At 44.0% G+C, this 21,557-nt stretch overlaps 1 protein-coding gene across 3 annotated transcripts in view; it reads right to left on the reverse strand.

The window, feature by feature from the left end:
* CNKSR3 (CNKSR family member 3) overlaps nt 1–21,557 on the reverse strand; it is a 106,136-nt gene that overhangs the window by 42,882 nt on the left and 41,697 nt on the right. The window contains exon 1 of one of the 3 annotated variants that reach the window (XM_070376897.1): nt 516–534. The exons of the other annotated variants lie outside the window; for them this stretch is intronic. The gene's annotated coding sequence lies outside the window, so the exon portion shown is untranslated. Of the gene's footprint in view, nt 1–515; nt 535–21,557 lie in introns of those variants that run through there. 3 annotated transcript variants of the gene reach the window in all.

Here is a 21,557-nt window from a genome sequence, read left to right on the forward strand (position 1 = left end):
AAAAGTATGTGGAAGGCATGTTGCTGTCCCCTCCCCCGCTAAACACACACACACACACACACACACACACACACACACACACACACACACACACACACTTCATTTACCCCTCCCGAAAGCTCTCTATGTGGGTACTCTGAACCAGGAAAGTAGACATAGGTCTGGCACTTACTTTTGGCAATACTAGAGTCCACGAACCTCAAAATCTAGAGTCCATTTAGCACTCAAAATGTGTTAAGTGATATCTCTGCCCCACTATTTTGAAAGTTTTTAAAGTGGCAAAAACTTTCACCATTTGCCTCCTGATAAGATGTAGAAAGAGAAACAGAGTCCTAATAACCATTTGGGACTATCAAATACCTGAAGCAGAGATTAAGAAAAAATTAATTTTATGGTAACAAGTTACTACGGTAACTAGTAGTAACTAGTCTAACCCACCCTCCCTGAAGAGACATCTGTCTAACAGAGGGGTTCTGTCACACAGCAGCGAGGTTGTGGCAACTATATAAACCCACCTCCACTTCGATGGCCTCGAGCCACCGGGGGCCTCCATTGCATGTGAGTCGAGCAGGTAGTGGAGGCCACACCAGCCAGCAGGTATCGAGGGTCACCGTCCAGGGTACCCAGGGCGGTCTGCAAGGGTGCAGAGTCTATCTGCAGGGCACAACAGTGATAGTCCTAGAGACAAGGAGAGCCTCCTTGCAACTCCGTTCCCATTTCATGGATGACTAGATCAAGGCTCATGGAGATTCTGTACCTTGTCCACGGGTACATAGCTGCTACAATGCCAAGAGGACGATTTTGTTAGCCATTTTCTTCAGCCCAATATGGAAGAAAAGAGCTCAAATTCAAATCAAGGTTTGTTGACACAAGCCCCAATCCTTTTGCATTCTACCCAGCAAACATGGGACTATAACAATTCCTCTCCAAGCTTGCCCCTAAATAAGGAGTAAGGTCTAATCACAGCTGTTAAAACAGAAGCATGGAAACCCAGGGGTCCTGAGAAGGTACTTCACATTTCATTGACCCCCAAAACTGGGAAAGTATGAACAAAAGACTAATCACTGTGAATTTTACTCTAAATTACTTAGCCAGTTTTAAGCCAGATTGATTCAATATCTTATACCCTCCCCTCCTTCAGAATGTTCTCTTTCCTTGCCTGCACTTAAGCTTTAAATAGATGTTTAGGACAATCATATTAAACATTTAAACCCTGTTACAGCTGAATCAATCTTCCCAAGATACATATGTTGAAGTTCTAATCAGCAGTACCTCAGAACATTACTGAACTTGGAGGTAATGTTTTTAAAGAGTTGATTAAGTCAAACGAGGTCATATGGGTGAGCCCAAACCCAATATGAAGGAGGAAATGGAAACTGACTCCAATATTCTTGGCTGGAAAATCCTATGAACAGAGGAGCCTGGTGGGCTACAGTTCCTGAGGTCACAAAGAGTCGGACACGACTGAGCAACTGAGCACACAAACCCAGTATGACTGGTGTTCTTATGAGAAAAGGAGACATACGTACCCAGAGAAGAACATGTGAAGACATATAGGGGAAGGTCTCTACAAGCCAGGAAGAGAGGCCTCAGAAGAAACCATCTCTGCGAATACTATGATCTCAGACTTCTGGCCTCCAGAATTTGGAGAAATCAAATTCCTGTTGTTTCAGCCACCCAGTCTGTGGGGCTATGTTATGACAGCTCTAACAAACCAACACAAACCTAAGGATACTTTACTTCATGTTCATCCACACGTGATAAACTTTTTCCTAAAATAAGCAAGGCCCAGTGACCAACAGAATTACGATTCATGTTTACTGTGCCAAGCAAGTTATTTGCTCAAAATAGGAGAATGAGACCGGCTCACGTGACTTCTCATGTGGAGAATAAACTAGTCCATTACATTTAAAGTGCAGGACCACACGCACCACAGGTGTTCACAAAACTCCATCCTTTAATAGTAAGTAGAAAGAAAGATGAGGCCAGGTTTCTCTTTTAACTGTAAAAAGTTCCACTGAAGAAACAAGATTTCAGAAATAGCTTCAGAGCATTAAGTAAATATTTTGGACACAAAGAAGGAGGCTGATATGGGAGATGTAAAGACGTTTCTGGATAGGACGAGAGAGAAGTGAAGAAAACAGCAGAACATTTGCCTGCAAAATGTCCAGCATCTCCTGGAGGATTCAGAGGACTATAAATGATTTGACCTCGACTAATCAAAAGATCCCCAAGATGTAGTAGAATTACCAAGTAGAAACACCATGTGATTACCTGCCCAAATACAGAATCTAGAGCGACTTAAAGACTCCCCACTGTGGAAGCAATCTAAATGCCCATCAAAAGACAAACGGATAAAGATGTGATACACACACACACACACACACACACACACACACACACACTGGGATATTCAGTTCAGTTCAGTTCAGTCGCTCATTCATGTCCGACTCTTTGCGACCCCATGAATCGCAGCACGCCAGGCCTCCCTGTCCATCACCAACTCCCGGAGTTCACTCAAACTCATGTCCATCGAGTCGGTGATGCCATCCAGCCATCTCATCCTCTGGCGTCCCCTTCTCCTCTTGCCCCCAATCCCTCCCAGCATCACGGTCTTTTCCAATGAGTCAACTCTTTGCATGAGGTGGCCAAAGTACTGGAGTTTCAGCTTTAGCATCATTCCTTCCAAAGAAATCCCAGGGCTGATCTCCTTTAGAATGGACTGGTTGGATCTCCTTGCAGTCCAAGGGACTCTCAAGAGTCTTCTTCAGCACCACAGTTCAAATGCATCAATTCTTTGGTGCTCAGCTTTCTTCACAGTCCAACTCTCACATCCATACATGACCACTGGAAAAACCATAGCCTTGACTAGACAGACCTTTGTTGGCAAAGTAATGTCTCTGCTTTCAAATATGCTATCTGGGTTGGTCATAACTTTCCTTCCAAGGAGTAAGCGTCCTTTAATTTCATGGCTGCAATCACCATCTGCAGTGATTTTGGAGCCCCCAAAAATAAAGTCAGACACTGTTTCCACTCTTTCCCCTTACTCGGCCATAAAAAAGAATGAAACAATGTCATCTGCAGCATCATGGATGAACTTAGAGATACTAAGTGAAGTAAGTCAGAGAAAAGTAAATAAATAATATCACTTATATGTAGAATAAAAAAAAAGATACGATGAAAATTGAAAGAGACTCATGAAGAAAACAAACTTATAGTTACCAAAGAGGAAGGGATAAATTAAGAATTTGGGATTAATAGACACAGTACTATAAATAAATAACCACGAAGGACTTACTGTATAGCACAGGGAACTATATTCAATATCTTATGATAACCTACAATGGAAAAGACTCTGGAAAGGAATAGAAAAATACATATATATGTATAACTGAATCACTTTCCTGCATACTCGAGACTAACACACCATTGTAAATCAACTATACCTCAATAAAAAACTTCAAAAATAAAAAGACTTTCCCCTCAAGGGACACATATATTGAATATGCTATGTTTTAAATAGTATTGTCTCCAGTTTTATTATTCCAATACATCATGGCCTATTGTTCAGTTATCCTATTGTTTAGAATACAATTAAACATTCACAAACAGCCAAATCAAACTATTATGCAGTCCCACAAAGGAGGGGAAAATCCCCAATTTAAAATGAACCGGTTTTAGAATTTGTAATACACCTTGCACTTTAACTTATTTGTCAAATGTATCTATTTACCAGTTCTTTGCTTCAAGGAACTTACAGAAAGTCTAGCAGAGCTGAGAGAAAGACATAATTACACAAAATTAGATTAAAGACATTCCATTTATACAAATTAAATTAAACACACAATTCAATGTGAAAAGAACCACGAAGGAAAAGGATAGGGTTCCCACAGAATGGAAGCCGCAGGGAGAGACACCCAGACTCGCCCCATTCTTAAACCTGCAAATAATCCTACACTCTCAAAGAAATCCCAAAGGCAAAAAGGAAAAAAACAAACATCTCATGATTTTTAAAAATACTGTTCTCTGATTTATGTCAGAAAAGCCAAGAGGGCAGCGGTTAAGAGCCCGAGTCCAATCTCCGTCCACTTCCTGCTAACTGAGTACCTGGAACAAGTAGCCCAGTTGGTTCACTTGTAAAACAGAGATAATAACACTACCTACCACCCAACTCTATGCTTCTGGAATTACTGTTCTTTGTCACCCCGTTTTGTCAAGGTTTGTTGGCCTTAAGTTTAAAGCTGGTTGATACCAGTGGTTTAGGTACAGCTGTCCGAGTTCCGGCAGTAACACCATGTTTGAAACACAGGGTGTGCTGAGTTTTAGCTCAGTTAAAGGACTGAGGAATACTTTTTGCTTTATCAGACAAGCCTTTGACCCACTGGCCTTTCTTAATGAGTCAAAAGAACAACCAGTGTCTCTAGAAGGAGAAAGGGAGGTGATTCTGTTGCTGACCATGGTGTCTGGCCTCCTTAATCAATAGAAATTGATAAGAGATCAGACAAGAAATTCAGGAAAGGCTTTATTGGGGCCCCTGTTGCAGCAAGGGGAGCAAAAACAGGTAACATGTCCCCTTACTCCCTCCCCGAGGCGGGCAAGCTGGTTCCTTATATGGAGGGAGGGTAGGGGCGGGTCCAGGGCTGGTTTGGTGGGGAGGATTAGCGGTTTGCCCAGCACTTTGGTGCTCCTGTGTGCTGGGGGCAAGTGCAATACCCTGTTTTGCTCCCAGTTCCTTCAAGAAGTGGCAGTTGGGAGTTTTTGGTCTTTTTGTATCTTATTGTCCATAACTTGCCCCAATTGGGCATGCACATGCTTATTTTTGTCCCTTCTAGTTTCTTTGTATTCTGTTGCTCCAGGAGATGTTTGTCCAAGCACTGCAGCAAAGGGTCCCGGGTCCCAGCCTGTCTCAGCCCCAGGGACAGCCTGAGACAAAAGGGCACAGCCAGCCTTTGCACCTGCCGATGGAAGCACAGTTCCTCCCCTCAACCTGGAAGAAGCCAGTTTCCTCCCAAGCCATCCTCTTTCTCCCCTATCATAATATCCCGTATCCACTTTAAGGAGAGAAACTACAGCCATGACTTCTCTTTTTCGGCTCAAGATCCTCTGTCTTCCCCTACTGATCTGAAAAGCAAGAAAAGCAGAATGAACTGCACACTGAAGGTAACCCAAGCACAAGCTAACTATTACAAGGGGTGAACTGATGCTTTTAACCTAATCATGACCAAATCTAAGAGAAATACAGTATCACATCTCATGTTAATGAATAGTCACACATTAAACAGGTATTTGTTTTGTGATTTTTAAAAAAAAATATTTCTTACCCCTTTGGAAATGCCTATTTCTTATATTGGGGCTTCCCAGGTGGTACTAGTGGTAAAGAATCCACCTGCCAATGCGGGAGAAGAGGGTTCCATCCTTGAGTCAGGAAGATCCCCTGGAGGATGGCATGGTAACTCACTCCAGATTTCTAGCCTGGAGAAGCCCCATGGACAGAGGAGCCTGATGGGCTACAGTCCATAGGGTCCCAAAGAGTTGGATACGACTGAAGCAACTCAGCACACTTCTTATATTGAAGGCAAAAGGAGAAGGAGGCGGGAAAGGATGAGGTGGTTAGACAGCATCACTGACTCAATGAACATGAATCTGAGCAAACTCCAGGAGACAGCAGAGGATGGAGGGGCTGGCGTGCTACAGTCCATGTGGTCCCAAAGAGTCAGGAACAACTTAGCAACTGAACAGTAAATTTCTTATATTAGGTTTCATAATATGCACACTAGTCCAGCAGAATGTGTGAATTGCTTATAGTTAAGTATCCATGTATTGTTGATGTGTGCACTGGGAAAGCACCATCAAAAATCTCAAAGCTACAGGGGCTTTCCAGGAGGGCCAGTGGTGCTTCCACTGCAGGGGGCACAGGCCAGTTCCTGGCTGGGGAACCTAAGACCCCACATGCTGTCCATTGTGATAAAAAAAGGAAAAACAAAAAGCCTGAAAGCCACAGATCTCTACAGTGATGCCTCCCAGGTTCTTTTAACTAATCTAAAACTCAAAACAATTCAAACCTGAACTCCTCATCTTTCTCATCAAGCCTGCTTCTCCCCCACTTTGATCATTTTGGTCAATGACTCCAAGACTTACAGAGTTGTCCAAGCTAGAAAGTGGGAGCCATCCCCCTCCTCCTCCTCCAGATTCTTCCTCCCCAGGACTTCCAGTCTTCAGGCCTTTGCATTCTCGCCCTCTCAATGTTGAGTTGAGAGGGCCTCCACCAGAGCCCTCCATCTCATCTCATTGTCACAGCTGCCTGGGTGTCTACACTCATCTAGAAACTGGTTGCCCTGTGCAGTCCCTTCTTCCCCTTAGTTCAGCCTCCACAATCCCTGAGCAAAAACCATCCTCTGCTTAACAGATCCAAATCCGTGAGCTTAGCAGGGCATTCCAAGACTTTCAGAACTGTCCTCTTCCAAACACCTCTACAATCCTACTTTTCTATAATATTCCTCCTTCTGCTGATGATGGAGAAAACACCCTGAGTTTCTCTGAAAGGAACAAAGGTGTAACTCAGAGACTGGCAAATACAACTGATGGGCCAAATCCAGCCCACTGCTCCGTTTGGGAGATAAAGTTTCATGGGAACACAGCCACGCTCTTTTGTTTACATATTGTCTCTGGCTGCTTTCGAGATACAGTAACAGAACTGAGTAGTTGAGACAGAGACCAAATGCCTCCAAGGCCTAAAATATTTACTCTCTGGCCTTTTACAGAAAAGGTGCGCCAAGCCTTGGTATAACCAACAGCAGCAACGAGTAAGTAGTTCTGAGGGATGATAAATCTGCCAACTGGAAAAACAAACAAGACTGGGAATGAGGTGACTCTGATTCCTTTCTTTTTGTATTTTTAGAAGAATCACTTGATATAATTACACCGAATTAAAAAGCAGGAAAAAAAAATGTTATCTCCCTTCCTCTCACCCCAAAAAAGTCCTGAACATGTTTTAGGAGACACTTTACAATTTTTTTTTAATAATTTTATTTTTATTTATCTGGCTGCACCAAATCTTAGTTGTGGCACGGGGAATCTTTAGTCTTCACTGCAGCGTGTGGGATCTAGCTCCCTGACCTAGAGATCAGGAACCCCTGCACTGGGAGCGTGAAGTATTAACCACTGGACCACCAGGCAAGTCCAGACCTCTTACAATTTCTATCCACTTTATATACAACAAAATTCACCCCTTTTCAGTTTACAAGTCAATGAATTTTGACAAATACATACAGCCATGTAATGACACCTCAATCATGATGTGAACATTTCTATCACCCCAAACAGTTGCCTTGGGCCCTTTTGCTGGGTCAATTCTTTCTCCATGGCCCCTGGTAACCAATGCCTAATGGTTAAGGTTAATGCCTAAGGTTCCCTTCTAATGAAGGGAACCTGGTTTCTCACCTGGCTTTGGTCCCTGTCCTGCCATGCACAACACTAGCAAAATCACTTTATTTCCAGTTCTTGGGCCCCTCGTGTGAACTAACAGACTTCCATTAAGACTGATACCCCCACACACTTTTTACTCACTTCTTTGATTTTCTCAGTCATCCTACCAGGCTTCTGGTTAAATATAATTTGAAAAAAGAGGACCAGAACTAAAGATAATGTCTGAAAAGAACTCTCAGGGGTGGGAGAGAGGTTCAAGTAGGAGGGGATACATGTACACACATGGCTCTTGTACAGCAGAAACTAATACAGCATCATAAACCAATTATCCTCCAATTAAAAATAAACTTAAAAAAATAATAAATTTTTAAAAAGCTCTCTCAGTACTTTTCAGATCTAAAAGTCTACACTTCTCCACTTAGTACTGATACCTGCACTTAGAGTTGCAGAGTATAAAAAAGGAAATAAATTGCTCAGGAACTGGAATCCCAAACCTCCTTAGAGCCAAAGACAATCATCAAAATGAAAGAATCTGGTCTTGAGAAAAATTCCATCAGGGTTTCTGCCCTCATTAGAGCTGTGAGTATACGAAGTCATGCCCAAGGCTGCCGCCGCCTTGAAAGCAGAAGCTGCTTAAAATCCAAACACATCCAAAGATGCAGTCACAGGGATACTAGAAGCTCAACTGCGAACCAACAAAGCCTCTTCACTATGTTCATGGGATGGAGCAGCTTATTTTGAGGAGGAGGGACACTCTGCTGACTATCTAGGGTGGGGAGGAGAGGGGCAGGTACCAAGCTGAAAAAATAGAAATACTGAAGACAAAATAAAAGTCTGTGCTTTTCTGTTTACAATAGCTAGGGCATGGAAGCAACCTAGATGTCCATCGGCAGACAAATGGATAAGAAAGTTGTAGTACATATACACAATGGAATATTACTCAGCTATTAAAAAGAATGCATTTGAGTCAGTTCTAATGAGGTGGATGAAACTGGAGCCTTTTATACAGAGTGAAGTAAGTCAGTAAGAAAAACACCAATACAGTACATTAACGCATATATATGGAATTTAGAAAGATGGTAACGATGACCCTATATGCAAGACAGCAAAAAGAGACACAGATGTAAAGAACAGACTTTTGGACTCTGTTGGGACTCTTTTGGACTTCTCTGTGGGAGAAGGCGAGGGTGTGATGATTTGAGAGAATAGCACTGAAACATGTATAGTACCATATGTGAAATAGATCACCAGTCCAAGTTCAACGCATGAAATAGGACACACAAAGCCGGTGCACTGGGACAACCCAGAGGGATGGAATGGGGAGGGAGGTAGGGGGTGGGGGGATTCGGGACAGGAGGACACGTGTACACCTGTGGCTGATTCATGCAGATGTATGGCAAAAACCACCACAATATTGTGAAGTAATTAGCCTCCAATTAAAATAAATAAATTATTATTTTTTAAAGTCTGTGCTTTTAAACATTTAGGAGAGGCTGGTCCACACATCATGGAAGAGCTGCAAAAGAATGTAGCTTTGATGTCTTATGGAGAAGCAACCAAAGTTTCTAAAGCAAACCAAGTTTCTTGCTAGTAACCAACCTCTTCTAAGACTTACATCACTCTGAGGACATCAGAAGATGGAACCAAATAGCCAGCCAACTCCTTGGGTTTTACTATATACATGGATTTATGACTGAAACAAAACTTGGAAATAGCAAATATATCCATGCCAGGATAATTTAAGAAAGTGAAAATAGGAGTTCAAGGATTCAAGTTACCCAGAAAACAACAGTCAGATGAGCTGCCTTCATTTGAGGTTTATGAACTAGGAAAGAATGCAACTCAGCTGAAGACTTTCACCAGGAAACTCTGGCTTCCAAGATTGCAGGTCTGGCAACTCCTCCCCTGTCCCCTCCCCTGTCTGAAGTTGTGTCAGACTCTGCACAACTTCTGATGCTGTGAAAGGGCAGCCTGCTATGCCCCCAGCATCCTGAGTCCAGCCTCAAAGGGCAGACCAGAGTGGGGACAGGGGAAAGGACAGAAGTTACTGTTGTCTGAAACCATCATTTGGGGAAGATACTTATACTGCTCTAAATCACTGAAAAAGCACTGACATGCGAATCAGAATCAACCAAAGAACTGATGGTCTACAGGGATGATGAAAATTCAGAATGTAATAAGAGCTCAGCATTGCATTCCCCTTCCCTTGCCCCCAACCCCCAAAAGTATGATAAACTTGAAAGATAACACCGAGGGCAGGAAAGAAATTCAACAGTGATGTAGACGTCTGCAGCTCTGTGTGTGCGTACACAGACATATAACCGTTGTTATTAAACAAAGACAGCAAGGCAAGTGTTCAGATGCTAAAAACAAACAAAAAAAAAATTGTGAAGATGAACACAAAGCAAGCCACAATACTCTGGGGTAAAAGAAATGTGAACTTTCCAAGGCCGGTGTTGTAATTCAGTAACCAAACCGCTGTATCCAATTCTGGAACCATGGACCGAGACGGGAGGGAGGGGGGCAACACGTGAAAGATGAGAAAAGAATTTACTGTCCTTTGCCCAGTGAATTATACTCTCCCCCACCCCCAGCACAGTTTATTTTTCCAAAACTATAAATTAGATTTGGTCTAAAAACCAAACATTGGCTAAAAACTATTGTCACTGGCATGCTTACCCTGAACCCAGTTTCCTGGACACACAGCAAGTTCAAGTTCATGGTGCTACAGACAAGCCACTCAAGAGTGTGGACCAGGTGGCGGCCACAGGAGCAACCTGGAAGCTGCACTCATTGCTTGAGTGTCAATACCACCCAGGAGCACGTTCTACCTTGAGGAGATGAACACGCAACACAGTCACCTCCAGTTTGCCTGAGTCCATTGAGATATCCATGGAAAAACTACAGTCTGTCCGATCCTCTGGGATTCCCAGGTGGTGCAGTGGTAAAGTACTCTGCCTGCCAATGCAGGAGACACAGGAGACATGGCTTCGATCCCTGGTTCAGGAAGATCCCCTGGAGGAGGAAATGGCAACCCACTCCAGTATTCTTGCCTGGAGAGTCCCATGGACAGAGGAGCCTGGTGGGCTACAGTCCACAGGGCTGCAAAGAATTGGACATGACTGAGCAACTGAGCACATGTACACACACACTCACACACACATGTGAGCCATGTGAAGGACAGTACTGAAGCCTGTATGAGATTGGAAGACCTGAGGGTTTTGTTACCCTCCAGAGTTCTTCGCCTCCTTCAACAGAAATTGATCAAAGGCCAGGCAAGAAATTCAGGCAAGGCCTTATCCCCCCTGCTTCAGCAGGGGGAGTGAGAACAAGCACCAGGGTGAGAATGGGGTGTGTCCAGGGGTCGGGCTGGAAGGATGACAGGTGGCTTGACGACCCCTTAGGTGGTGTTGAGGGCGGGGGGCATGCGCAGTATCTGCTTTTGTTCCTGACCGCCTACTTTCACTCTGGACTCTTCAAAAGGGGCAGTTGGGTTTCTTGGTCTCTTTGTATCTTCTTGTCCATAATTTGGCCCAATTGCTCAAGCATGTAGTTATTTTTAGTCCCATACAGTTTCTTTGTATTTTGTTGCTGGAGGAGAGGTGTGTCCAGATGCAAACGTTGCAGCAAGGGGTCCCAGGTCCCAGCCTGTCTCAGTTTGATGCAAGAAGCTGACAATATCAGCAGCTGATGAAAGGGATGTTCACATACAAGGAGAGTGGAGAAAGGCCCGCACAGCTGCAAAGTTGGTGACAGATGCCTAGGACAATGGAGCGGGTTTGTCAGGCGGCATCAATCTTTTTTTAATAACAGCTTTATTGAAGTAGCATGTACAGAACCTACAATTCACCTATATAGAGTGTACAATTCAATGAGTTCTGATATATTCTGCAACCATAACCACAACCAAATTTACATTTTCAATCCTACCCCCCCCCAAAAAAAACCTCTGGACTCTTAAAGTATTTACTGCCCATTTCACCACCCCACCCCCACCAGTAGGCCAAATGAACCTACTTTCTGTCTTTCTGGGTCTGCCTGGCTATTTCACATAATGGAGTCTAGATATTGCACATAAATCAGGTCATATATGATTTTTGGTGCTTGACACCTTTCACGTAGACTAACATTCTCAACGCTCATTAAAACCTTCTCAACACACAGTTTAAACGTTACTCCCTTGCTCCAAGTCCTGCTGGCTCCCATGGCACCTGGGGTAAAATCCGCAACCAGTAAAGTTCAGACTGGTCTGTCTGGGTCCTGCCCGCCTCTCCAACTTCATGTCCTGCATTATCCTCCTCAGACCACCATGCTCGACATGGAGGATATTTGGTCCTTTCTACCTCAACACCTGTCCCCATGATGTTCCTTGAACCTGGAATGCGGATTCCTCCTCACCCCTCATCTCAGCTCAGATGTCACATTACAGGGAGACCCCTGGAAGGTCTCCACTGAACATCACCATTGTTCGTCACTGTATGTCCTGTCTACTTCCTTCCTAGGACTTAGCGAGCCTGTGAGCACCTCTTTGTTCATTAGTCTGCATTTGCCTCTCTCTCTAAAACATGAGACCCGTGCATGCTTCTGTTGATGACCCACCTCAGATACTGGCTGGATAAAATAGAAAACAGAAAAGAAATCCTGGCTGAGGTTGAAGACCCCAACTCCGAAGGAGTGAATGGTGAAGGCTGTAGGACCCCACCTCCCTCCATCTGCCATCCTCCTCTGAGGGATCCCGTCTGGCTCTCATCTCCTCATCTTTCTTTCTGGAACCCCCTCAGACCAGAGCTGTGGACATTCCTGATATTCCTGATGGGAAAACCCATACAGAAGGTCCTAGCCCTTGCAGCTGTGATGTAGCAGAGGAAGAATCTTCTGGGTTCTTTCACACAAAATCCCCACAAGTTTTCCATAATCGTGGCTTGACAATATGTCCACTCTGGTTTCCTGAAGGATTAAAGTGACACTTTCTCCTCATTCTCCAGGAAAGTCCCAATTTTCACTACTCTCTGGTAAAACGTGAAATGTCCCACGTCCTGTGCTGCTGAGTGGCACTGATCTCATAAGTCGTCAGCCTGCAAAGTCACTTTTGTGTTGTGCGGAGTGAAGAGCACGCAGGCCTGTGACTCCGGGTCTCAGGAGCTGGGCGGCCTCAGACTGTCGCCCATCCCTCAGTGTGCAAAGGCAGGGGCTGAGAAGCTGGCCCTGTGCTCAGAAAAGCACCACATTCCTACAAGTCTCTAGTCTTTTGTTTTTGTCCTCAGGGCATGGCTTACAGGATCTTAGTTCCCCAACCTGAGATCGAACCCAAGCCCACAGCAGTGTACTCGCCAAGTTCTAACCACTGAACTGCCAGAGAATCCCCATACAATTCTGTAATCTTGGGGCTTTCCTGGTGGCTCAGACAGTGAGGAATCTGCCTACAGGGGACCCAGGTTTGATCCCTGGGTCAGGAAGAACCCCTGGAGAAGGTAATGGCAACCCATTCCAGTATTCTTGCCTGGAGAATCCCATGGACAGAGGAGCCTGGCAGGCTAAACTACATGGAGTTCCATGGATCTTAGGTCACCAACTTCTTCTTCCCATCCTCAAATTAGTAAAACACCACCATCATCCAACCCCCTGTTAAAAGAAAGGGCAAGGGCTCAAATACCAAAGCCAGTCCAGTCAGTCAGTTCGATCACTCAATCGTGTCCAACTCTTTGTGACCCCATGGACCGCAGCACCCCAGGCCTCCCTGTCCATCACCAACTCCTGGAGTTCACTCAAACTCATGTCCATTGAGTCGGTGATGCCATCCAGCCATCTCATCCTCTGTCATCCCCTTCTCCTCCTGCCCTCAATCTTTCCTAGCATCAGGGTCTTTCTTTTCAAAGGAGTCAGCTCTTCGCATCAGGTGGCCAAAGTATTGGAGTTGCAGCTTCAACATCAGTCCTTCCAAAGAACATTCAGGACTGATCTCCTTTAGGATGGACTGGTTGGATCTCCTTGCTACCCAAGGGACTCTCAAGAGTCTTCTCCAACACCACAGTTCAAAAGCATCCATTCTTCTGCGCTCAGCTTTCTTTATAGTCCAACTCTCACATCCATATACGACTACAGCTCACATCCAAAGGACAGGTAGTTAGCACTATTAATACACAGTAACTAACATGGGGAAAAGAGTACTTTATAATACCTTATAAGATCATATGGGCTTCCCTGATAGCTCAGTTGGTAAAGAATCCACCTGCAATGAAGGAGACCCCAGTTTGATTCCTGGGTCAGGAAGATCCCCTGGAGAAGGGAATGGCAACCCAGTCCAGTATTCTTGCCTAGAGAATTCCATGGACTGTATGTATAGTCCATGAGGTCACAAAGAGTCAGACACAACTGAGCAACTTTCACTTTCACAAGATCATAAGGACCAGAATGAAGGCGGAATTGTAAAGTGTATACTCCTTGCCTTTGTATTGTATATAATTTAAGGACTGGTCCTGTGCTGGCTCAGTGAGGACTCGTTCAGGACTCAGTGTAACCCACCTCCCTGGATCTACTCCCCGATCATGAAGCCGGGCCAGCAGTGCCCACTCTGTTGATGTCTCATTTCCTAACAACACTCTAAGACACAAGTGAGACAAATTTGTACTTTTATCCTAAGAAATTTTAAGTCTTTTCTAGCTCTCCCATTTTTTAAAGTGACTCTGGAAACCGGCCTTTTAGGCCAGTGATGACCATAAGAGGGTAGCAATACACCAATAAAAATGACTGCCTTTAAAGAATTAAATATCTGTAGGATTCACCAAACTCAGAACACCTATATTTCTCAGATAACTTTTCAAAACCTTGAACTTAAGAAAGGCAAGCTATCTCTTTCTGAGAGCAAATAAAAATAGGGAAGATCAGGCAGTATACTTCAAGTTTTCTGCGTGCCATTAGCATCCCAGAAAAGACAAAGGCAAAGAGAGTAAATACAACAAAAACAAAGAGAAAGAAAGAGAAGGGGAAAATGAGAAGTAGCTGTCAGTACAGGGCAATAATTAATTGTATATCCTAAGGGCGACAGAGAAAAAAAAAAAGATATGCACCCCAGTGTTCATAGCAGCACTGTTTACAACAGCCAAGACATAGAAATAACCTAAATGTCCATCAACAGAGGAACGGGTAAGGAAATACGGTATACATATACAATGGAATATTACTCAGCCATAAAAAAGAACAAAATAATGCCATTTGCAGCAACATGGATGGATGTAGAGACTGTCATACTATGAAGTAAATCAGACAGAGCAACACAAATATCATATGATACCACTTACATGTGGACTCTAAAAAAGTGATACAGAGCACCGGGTTGAGCCCCCTGTGCTGTTAGCCATTTATTTTACATGTGATAACGTGTGTGTTTCAGTGCTACTCTCTCCTCCCCGTGCTGTGTCCAAAGTCCGCCATGTCTCCGTCTCTATTCCTGCCCTGCAAGGAGGTTCATCAGCACCACTTTTCTAGATCCCACCGTGACAACCTAGAGCAGTGGGATGGGTGGGGGGGTGGGGGGAAGGTTCAAGAGAGGGGGACATACATACACTTATGGCTAATTCACACTGTTGTACGGCAGAAGCCAACACAATATGGTAAAGCAATTGTTCTCCAATTAAAAATAATTTTTTAAAAAAAACTAATACAAATGAACTGATTTACAAAACAGAAATAGACTCATGGACATAAAAATCAAATTTACGGTTACTAAGGGGGACACTGTAAATTTGATTTTTATGTCCATGAATCTATGTCTGTCTATGGGGTCGCACAGAGTCGGACACGACTGAAGCGACTTAGCAGCAGCAGCAAGGGGGAAAGGCGGGTGGGGGGGGTAAACTAGTTGAGGATTAACAGATACACACAACTACATATAAGACAGATAAACAGCAAGGGCCTACTGCATAGCACAGGGCTATATTCAGTGTCTTGTGTAACCAATAATGGGAAAGAGTTTGAAAAAGAATAGAAGGTTATTTATATATGTATAACCGAATCACTTCTCTGCACACCTGAAACTAACATAACGCTGTAAATTGACTATACTCCAATTTAAAAAATCAGCCAAGTAAACCACAGGGACGGGGAGAGGGGGGAGCCTGTGTATGTTGCGCTTTCTAAGCAGAGAATGGCTCTGTTCACTGGACTCCTGTATGGACTTGCATCTACCACAGAATCAGAAACAAAGAGAAGCACCTGCCCTCCAGAAGCACGGGCAAGCACGAGCAAGGATGGTGCAAAAACTGGGGAACAGCACAAAAGTGGAGAGCTCTAGCGCAGTCTGGGACCCAGGCTCTGCTCTCAGGGCAAGACTGGAGAACTCCCAGGAAGAATCCCTAGTGGGGAAGAAGAGGAAGAGGGAGAAAGATGTCCTGAGCTGTTGTCTTGCACTTGCATTTTCTTACAACACCAAGAAAATGTAGGGGTGCTGCTCCATGAACAAGAGTTAACTGCAAAGAGAAAAGCAGGACAGGGAGGCAAGCAGGCAGGCTCAGTAAGTTCCCTCCATACAAATGCGGGCCACTCCAAGAGCACATTCGTAAGCCCAACAGAGTTAGCCAAGGAATCCAACTTAACACAATCCTATCTTTATAGTACTGCACTGTAACAGGTTTATAATACTTTTTACCTAAATAATACAGAAAGAACAAACAACCAGAAAAAAATAAAGAAGACATTTTTAATCTTACAGTCCAGCACAACAGCTGGCATACAGGGGCTGGCATCGAGTGAAGAGACAAGAAGAGTTACTGCCTGGAGGAGAGACAGGAGGCGGGAGATGTTAGAGCTGAAGGATCATCAGCGACGGAGAGCAAGTTGCATCTCACTCGTGCCTGACATTGATGGCACAGTTCTGGTTCCTTCCTGGATTCAATTCTATCTGCCCCCTGGAAAACACGATCAGGTGATGTCTGGGTAGCCCTGCACTCTATCCAGTCATCGCTGCCATTGTTTACTGTACAATAAAGTACACAAAAGCACAACCACTTGCTGAGGATGTACGTATGTGACAGACACGTGACCTGACTTACATGATTGAACTTGCAAACGCACGTTCACATCTTTGACAGTTTGCAACTTGAAGGTGCATATATAGGGGACTTGGGCTTTCCTGGTGGCTCAGACGGTAAAGACTCCACCTGCAATGTGGGAGACCTGGATTCGATCCCTGGGTTGGGAAGATCTCCTGGAGGAAGGCATGGCAACCCACGCCAGTATTCAGTATTCTTGCCTGGAGAATCCCCATGGACAAATGTGCCTGGCAGGCTACAGTCCATGGGGTCGCAAACAGTCAGACACGACTGGGAAACTAAGCGCGCACACACACACACACACACACACTCTTAGGGGACGTACTGTACTGGAAAGTAAAGAGAGAGCTGAGGCTTTGAGAAAGAGGAACTGCAGATTCGATGGCTACTCTGTTTCCACTGAGAGCCCCCAAAAAGCCTTGACATTCATCATGGAGACCAGACCTTAAAGACAACAATGGCTACTGAAATCCTTTTCAGGGGACCTCCTACCTCATCCTCCCCAAATCCCACCGCACCACCACTACCCGCTGCTCGGAAGCTCACAGTATTTGACTCCAATCACCTCTATCCTTTCATCAGCCTGTTTCTTATTTTAGAAAAGCACGGTACTACCAACAAAACACGGGCTTCCCTGGTGGCTCAGATGGTAAAGAATCTGCCTGCAATATAAGAGACCCAGGTTTGATGCCTGCGTCGGGAAGATACCCTGGAGAAGGGAATGGCAACCCACTCCAGTACTCTTGCCTGGAGAATTTCGTGAACAGAGGCACCTCATGTGCTGAGATCACAGAGTTGGCTACGACTGAGTGACTATCACACATACACACCAACAAAACACAAGCTTTCTGCTCGTAAGTCCTGAACAGTGACATTTTCCTCAGAACAATGAGTTCATTCTATCTGAGCCAACTTTGATCTATTCATTTAGCATCAACTATTTGCTGCCTGGGGCTTCCCTGGTGGCTCAGATGGTAAAGAATCTCCCTGAAATGAGGGAGACCTGGGTTCAGTCTCTGGGTTGGGAAGATCCCTTGGAGGAGGGCATGGCAACCTACTCCAGTATTCTTGCTTGGAGAATCCCTATGGACAGAAGAGCCGGGAGGGCCACAGTTCATGGGGTTGCAAAGAGTTGGACACAGTTGAGCGACTAAGCACAGCATAGCACATTCACTAGCACTGATGTATAGAGGGTTTGCAAATGCCTTCAGCGTGCAGGGGTTTTGGCGGGGGCGGTGTAGTCTCATGAAATATATGGTCAACAGGTGGTCCTGATGAGGGCCAGCAACTGGAGACGTCACCTTCTTCCACAGTCATCATGACAACTGTTCAGTCACCCAAGCAAAATCCATTGGTCAGATTCCTAAGAGGGAACCGCTTCAAGTGATTTCATAAAAGGCTTATGCCTGATGGGAAAATCACACCTCCAGATTATCTTTCTATTGAAAACATATTTAATTTGAAATTGATTTTTATAATTGTTTATTATTTATTCATTGATACTATATAGCATCAGATCAGATCAGATCAGTCGCTCAGTCGTGTCCGACTCTTTGCGACCCCATGAATCGCAGCACACCAGGCCTCCCTGTCCATTACCAACTCCCGGAGTCCACTGAGACTCACGTCCATCGAGTCAGTGATGCCATCCAGCCATCTCATCCTCTGTCGTCCCCTTCTCCTCTTGCCCCCAATCCCTCCCAGCATCAGAGTCTTGATGCTTTTGAACTGTGGTGTTGGAGAAGACTCTTGAGAGTCCCTTGGACTGCAAGGAGATCCAACCAGTCCATTCTGAAGGAGATCAGCCCTGGGATTTCTTTGGAAGGAATGATGCTGGGGCTGAAGCTCCAGTACTTTGGCCACCTCATGCGAAGAGCTGACTCATTGGAAAAGACTATATAGCATACCATGTGTGTATATCTATAGATACACATGTAGATACACACACATAAGTGACATCATATAGAGAGATATACACACATACACACACATATGTGTGCGTGCTCAGTCACTTCAGCTGTGTGAGACTCTTTACGAGTTTGTATATAGGTGTATACTTCTATCACTTTCTACTTTTTCTCAGTATAGATATACACACAGTATATCTGGCAGTATAGATATAGCCAGAAGACCAGAACAGTGGTCTGTCTCAGAACAGCGGCTCAGAATCTGCTTCCTAGAAGAGCACAGGAATGCTGAGGGTCTGCACTACACCGCATGTTCTATAGTCTTCTGCCAGATCTTTACCCAGCTGACTTTCTCAGGTCCTTCTGATCTCAACTTGATGTCACTTCTCAGAGAGGTCCTCCCTGACCACCTAATCTTTAAAAGTCCAGAGACGTGTCCCAGTCACTTCTATCTTACCATCTTATTTTCTTCTGAAGACATCACTCTGAAAGTGCCTGCTTTACTAGCTAATGGCCTCCTGTCAGTCTCCTCCCTCTAAACCATCTAAAGCCTAGGAGTTGGAGTCCTTATCTATCTTATCACCTGCATGACTCCACCTCCGAGAACATTTTTGCTCCTATGAGGCACTCAGTAACTGTCAAATGAATGAAGAATGCATGGATCCACATGCTCCAAACAAAACATGAGGAAAGAACGGAGAGACGAAACACAGCAGGCACAGAGTCAGACAACCCGGCTTAAAATCCAGCTTGACTCTGCCATGTGTCCAGGGCCAACTATTTAACTTTTAGACTTCAGTTAGCTTTGAACTAATACAACAGAAAGTATTGAGCTTGAGAGTACTTTGCAAATTATGAATTATTCTATCATTGTTATGAAAGACATCTTGAGTGAATATTTGTAGTGGCCCCAATGAAAAGGTTCATGAGAATACATCTGTAAATGAGTTAATCTGGCAAGAGAGAACTTTTCTCATCTTCTGAATTAATCATATTTTAATTAAAAATTTTAAAAGTGTAAAATTCAGTGATATTTAGTCTACTCAAAAGGTTGTGTGACCACCATCTAATTTGAGAACATTTCCATCACCCAAAAAAAAAATCCCACACACACTGGCAACCACTCTCCACCCTCCCTCTACCCAAATCCTGCAGTCACTAATCTATACTCTGACTCTATGGATGTGCCTTTTCTGGACAGTTCTTATAAATAGAACCCTACAAGATGTAGCCTTCTGTGTCTGGCTTATTTCACTTAGCACGTTTCCAAGGTTCATGCATGTTGCAGCATGCATCAATACTTCATTCCTTTTTATGGTTGAATAATAACCCATGGTATGGATATACTGTATATTATCTTTAATTGATTCAGCAGTTGATGGACAAATGGGTTGTTTCTACTTTTTGGCCATAATGAATAATGCTGTCGTGAGCATTCATGCACAGGTGTCTACCTGAGCATATGCTTTCAAACCTCTTGAGTATATACCTAGGTATATACCTAGGAGTGGAATTATTGAGTCATACCATGACTCTATATTTTAACTTTTTGAGAAATTGCCAAAATACGTCCCAAAGGAATTGCACCATTTTTCATTCTTACACTGAATTTATGAGGGTTTTAGTTTCTCCATATCTTCACCAACACTTACTATTATCCATCTTGTTTTAGAGTCAAACTAGTCAGTGTGGTGTAATATTTTATTATGTTATCAGATTTTAACATCCTAATTATTAATAAGTCCTCCAAAACAGAATACAAATGCCAGAGAGCAGGAAAAAGCCCAGATGATATCAAGGCAATGTTTCCTAACTTCAGTCATTCAAGAACCACCTTAATGATTTTGTCAACCCTGAGTGCCATTTCTACTATTTCATACTTCATTTTTTAAAAGTCAGTTCACTTTTCACTTCATTTTTTAAAAAGTCTGTAAATCACTACTATAAACTAGTATCACTTGCCACAAGCAGAAAGTATCATAAACATTATAAGGAAAACAAAAAGCAAAGTTAGCTAGCTATTAATCTCCGAGGGCTTGCTTCTTCATGTTAAAAGAGAACTTGCAAGGAACGGGTGTTGAAGAAAGGCTAGCTACAAAGACAGTTCCCTTGACCTGTCAGACTCTAAAATCATCTCTAAGACTATCATGAGCTCCTCACTTTGGAAAAGTCTACTGCAACTTTTCAGGAAATACCTCTCCTGAAAGAGGTCAGGAAATGAGTCCCATCACGATGATTAGATTGGAGGGGTGTTAAAAGACTGCTCCCTAACAGCTGTCATATTTCGGTAGCCTGTTACACTTGGTTGAGGGGTGTCCCTTCTCTGTGTTAACGAACTTTGTTCAAATTTCCAATAAGTTGGCCCATACTCCAGCTGCAAGCACCTGGCCCTCCAAGTTCCAACAAAAACAACTTTCCGAGCAAATAGACGTAATGCGAATTAGAACTAAAGAGCATCTGCCCCTGGGCAGACAAGTCCAGACAGCGCGACCAGTAATGTGACAAAGTGCCTGGAAGAGCCTGACTGACGGCGCTGGCCCCGAGTGCAATGAAAACACACGCCTGATTGCGCTCAGGTACACTCAACCTCCCTCTCCCGGCCCGACACATGCACTATTTACGCACAAGTGAGATAAAAACAGTCAATGACAGCATATCCAGGCACCTCCAGGTTTGAACACTAATTATCATCCGTCATCATCCAAGCTTCCCAGAACACTAAATTGCATCTTACTTTAAGAGGAAACGAAGGAGCAGTCCATCTGAAGGTTTCCTCTGCCTCTTTGGGTACTCCGATTCACCCCTCAGATCTCAGTTGAAACATCTCTTCCAGTGGGAATATTTTCTTGGCCCTCAGTACTGAATCCCCTTAGCACGCATCTCCCAGCACCTTCACTTGCCCCTCGTGACACATCTCGCTTTATCATTTAATATTTGCATGCTGGTGTCTGTCTCCCCAGCAGGACGAGCTCCAGGAGGACAGGAAGCAGGTTGGTTTTCTCCATCATTATTCCCGCCACGGTTCAGCCAGTTCTTGGCACAAAGGAGGTGTTCGAGGACTATTTGTTGAATGAATGAGTTCAAACAATGTCAAAATTTTGCTGTACAGTATAAGGCTTGCCTATGTTTACAAACATAAGGGGGAAAAGCAGAAGCAGTGATAGATTTTATTTTCTTC

This window comes from Bos mutus, chromosome 9, assembly GCF_027580195.1.
Source record: "Bos mutus isolate GX-2022 chromosome 9, NWIPB_WYAK_1.1, whole genome shotgun sequence".
NCBI classification, from domain to species: Eukaryota; Metazoa; Chordata; class Mammalia; order Artiodactyla; family Bovidae; genus Bos; species Bos mutus.